This window comes from Tiliqua scincoides, chromosome 1, assembly GCF_035046505.1.
Source record: "Tiliqua scincoides isolate rTilSci1 chromosome 1, rTilSci1.hap2, whole genome shotgun sequence".
NCBI classification, from domain to species: Eukaryota; Metazoa; Chordata; class Lepidosauria; order Squamata; family Scincidae; genus Tiliqua; species Tiliqua scincoides.
In genome coordinates this window covers 9262088-9266607 of record NC_089821.1, presented here as the reverse complement: position 1 = coordinate 9266607, position 4520 = coordinate 9262088, and the positions used below count along the sequence as shown (strand labels likewise).

The 4520-nt window shown below is 42.5% G+C and overlaps 1 pseudogene; it reads left to right on the top strand.

Annotated features, from left to right (window-relative positions):
• The first annotated feature begins 674 nt into the window (after positions 1–674).
• LOC136637896 (5S ribosomal RNA) lies at positions 675–791 on the top strand (annotated as a pseudogene).
• The last annotated feature ends 3729 nt before the right edge of the window (positions 792–4520 follow it).

The window sequence follows — 4520 nt, the reverse complement described above, 5'->3', positions numbered from 1 at the left end:
TCCAAGAAAATGCAGAAGGAACCTCAGCCAAAAAGCCGGGGGCAAAGGAGCAGATGTTCTGGAAGCACAATTAGGAACTTGAGAGGGGATTGCATTGAAGCATTCTCTTCCACGGGCACCATGAAGCCAGCATTCAGAAAGGAGCATCTGAAATAATCAGGGTCGGTAAATGGGATCTGTAGGCAGTGGTTAAGAGAGATAAACATGCAGAGTCTTCAAAAGAGCAGGCGGGTGAAAGTATGGGGAACATGAAAGCATTTGACAAGCAAAGGGTGATGTAAAGCAGAGCTGAAGAATAGAAGAATTTGATTCATTAGCACCGAAGAGAACAGGCCCAAAGCCCCTTTCAGGCCGTCAAAATGTGCATATATGAACTCAGGGAGGGGAGAATGAGATCTTGCTCCACTATCAGCACCCCCAAGCTACTGTACAAATGCATAGCCTCTGCGTGCAGAATCAGAAACACCGCAAAATGCAGGGTCCCTGGTAACATAAGTAAGCTATGCCGCCAAGCATATAAAGTGGCTTTGCCGTGTCCCCTAAGCTAGAGCCTATTGGGCGAAACTGATACCATTTTTGGATATAGCCCCCCCCCCCAATATCCTAAATTCCTTCAAACAACTTTGGCAACTTAAAAAAAAAAAGGTTTTTTTGCAGACCTGTTATTGTAAGGTTCCTACAACTGTTACCCTGCACATGCTGGATCTCGTCTGATCTTGGAAGCTAAGCAGGGTCAGGCCTGGTTAGTACTTGGATGGGAGACCGCCTGTGAATACTGGGTGCTGTAGGCTTATACCGTAGTCTTTCGAGACTGAAGGTTGCCAACCAACCTACAACCTTAAACACCCTTAGCACATCATATATTGTTGCACTGCTGCAAAAAAGTTTACATGTGCTGATGACATCCTGCTAATTAAACAATCCAAAGAGTTTGATACCTCTGAAAAAAGCTCTTGAAAATGATATAAAGGAAATGGATAAGTTTTCTTAGATCTGGAGGCTAAATCCTAATATTAGTAAAACTGAGGTCACTTGCTTTCATTTAAATAATCGACAAGCCCATTATATACCAAAAGTAGAATTTAAGAACCAGCTGTTAAAGATTAACCGTAATCCAAAATACTCAGGAGTGACTCTAGATCGGTCTTTAACTTATAGGGAACATTTAAGGAAAATGATGGACAAAATAAAAACTAGGAACAATATTTTACATAAACTTTCCAGTACTAGCTGGGGAGCAATCGCCTCAGTTCTTAGGACATCAGCTCTTGTCCTAGTTTACTTGGTGGCTGAGTACTGTAGCCCAGTATGGCTAAACAGTGCCCATACGAAAGTAGTGGGAATCCAACTTGGGGCACTATCCTAACCTGCAGTTGCGCTGGCAGAAGGACAGATGCACTGGCGCAACTGTAGGTATGCCGGCGGAGCGGCGGCATAAAAATTCAGTGCACCACAGGCGCCAGCGCAAACACCCTCCTGGGCACTGCACCAGCGCAACCTGGGAGAGGCGCTGCGCCGACGCAGGATGTCCGGCGCAAGGGCCATTCCAAGGGGGTGCTGGGGGCGTGCCGTGGAGTGGAGCAGCAGAGCCATATCCAAACCCCGTCCCCCAGGCAGACACGTCCCCCAGATATCGACGGTAGCTGCATTAGTGACGGAGGTGGAGCAGATTCGAGGAGACCCATGGGGTCCATCTACTATACATGAGGGTTTTCATGATCAAATATTCAGACTTAAATCCTGCAATCCATCCTGGAAATTTGGACAGCAATTAGTCAGAGGAGATTTTGATATTGAGACAGCGTGGCGTCAGGAGGGGGCAACCCAACCCAGGTCTGTTTAATCTAGTGCCTGATCCAGCACAATGTCCCTACAGCTCTGAATTTCCAAGGAGGAACTGGACAGCACTGAATCGGATTTGTACTAACCATGGCAGGTGCCAAATATGGAAATACAAATGGGACTTGGTTGATAATCCCAATTGTTGTATTTGTTCTTTGTTCTTTGTTTTTATAAATTTTATTGAGATCTTCACAATACATTATATGTAGAAATGTAATGAGTGAATTGAAACTTGATGTTTTGGATCTACTATAGATATAATGCATTGATAATCCCAATTGTGACTGTGGGAATGTTCTTCAAATTCTACATTGCAATGTAATGCCCCCTTGGAAGGTGCTCTGGTTCCCTGCAGGAATTACATCGACTTGAGGGTACTGCTGTCCGACGGTTAAATGATTTAGGATGCAATCCTGCCCTTCACTGCTGCTTGTGACACCAAACTTGTGCTGGATGCAGCATAGGCCCCCTGGGCTGTCCGTTTCCAGCACAAATTAGGATTGTGCCCTTAGGTATTCAGCCATAGGTCTAGTCACTCAGTAACTGCTCATATATAATATGTAATATAATTTTATTTGTGATTTTATTCATCATGTTTTAATAATCTGTTGCTTGTAGTTTGTGTTTTTATATATACACATACATATGTTTTTATACATACATATGTTTTATACATATACATATATACTATATATATATATTATAATTCTCAATTTACTCTCTCTCTCTCTCTCTCTCTCTCTCTCTCTCTCTCTCTCTATATATATATATATATATATATATATATATATATATATATACAGTTTACTATATATATATATACAAAATTCTCAATTTACTTCACACACAATGATATTGTGTTTTAGCATACAATTAAATAAATATCATATATTTTCCCATAACAGCCAAATAAAGAGTGTAGGGTATCAAGAAGCCCAGTATCCAATCCCTTTCTTTACCTTCATCCTCCCAGTTTATACGCAGCCCTTGGTCCTAGGCATTGGCCCTGGCCCTAGGCCTACACAGCTCTTGGCCTTCCATCACTCTTCTATGAGCACCACCAATCCTGAATCATCTCCAATCTCCAATGGCAGATCTTGCCAAATTTTCACCATATTGCACATTCCCGCATGTTTAAAATGGACAAATCCCAACAATGAATTCATTTCTCTCTAAAACAGTTTTCGTTTGCCGTCTGAAAAGCAGTGGGTGTGCGGATTAATTAAATTTTAAAAATAGAATACTTTTTTTTTAAAAGATGCAACCATCAAGTGTCTGAAACAGAGGCAACTATCCACAGTTTTTTTGGGGGGTGGGGAGGGATATTTACTCAGATCTCCTTTGCGTGCTTTAGCACAGGCTTTTTAAAAAGCATGGAGGGATTTGAATTAATTTAGAATAATCTCTGAGTTGCGGTTTCTGCTGTGTGTAAATTCTCATATTGAAAGTGGGTATAAAGTAAATGGCAGCATTGTTTGTCAATGTCCTCCAGTGATTGTTAGCAGTGGAGTCTTGCACATATTGTTCCAGACAAAAAATTAGTATTTTGCATTAGCAGAGGATAATTAGGCAATAAGATACAAAAGAGAGTGGGGTTATCATGAGATAAACACACACATGGGGCGTTATGAGGCACAGCCAATCCCCCTAGGGTATGATTATCTCATGATAACCACACACACTAGAGTTGTCTTATTGCTATTATAAAATATCTTTATTATAGAAAGAAATGTGCATTTTTGCGCTGAAAAAGATGGAGCAGGCAATTTTGAATGCTGAGCAGCAGTTTCAGCTGAGCAGCGTGTGTGGTTTACGTAGATTAATCTATCCCATTGGAATGTTTTCTCAGCCAAAAAAATGTTGCCGAAATCCAAGCAGTCATAATCTCTGGTAAGATGCAGCTATTCAGAGTATCGGGAAAAATTCCCTCCTTGCTCATATTGCAGCTCGATTATTGCAGTACATGCACATTTGGATTTTTTGTTTTGGTAATGCACACTTTCATATATCTGAAAAGATTTTCAAATTTCCCCCAATTTCAGTCCTACAAAAATATATTTTATAATATTCTTCTTTCGCTCTCCGGTGCAGTCTGGTCAACATGAAGGAATGCCGACAACAGTCAGCGAGGTGGGGTAAGTTGTTGAGCAGCATCTGAGGGGGGGCATTCGCTTAATGGGCCCCCCATCACTGGGAAGTACAGAGGCAATTTATTAAACACCAGGCAGGAGCACCACTGCTGAATGGCCAGCAGCACCGAGCACAGCCAACGGCCTCGTAGACTCATGCTTATTCATCAGTGGTTCCCAAAGTGTGCGCCATGAAGCACTCACATGGCCTCTTCTTCCCAGCTCACCGGGCCAACATCACACAAAATACATCGCACAACATTGCACCAATAGGTATTCTGCAAGATTTCGTGCAATGTCGGCCTGGCAGGCTGGGAAGAACAGGCCACATGGCACTCACAGTGCCCCCATGAGTGAGAAAGCTGCCACAGTCCCTGGTGCTGGTGAGTTTGGGGATCACTGCCATTCATGGTGAGGCCAGTCATTCATCAGTGGAATTTTGCATAGTGGTCTCCAAGCATCTTCTGCCTGAGCTAACTCTTAACAACATGTACTGACAACGATGTGAGACACACACACCCCTACCTGTTCAATTGCCATTCAGTGCTG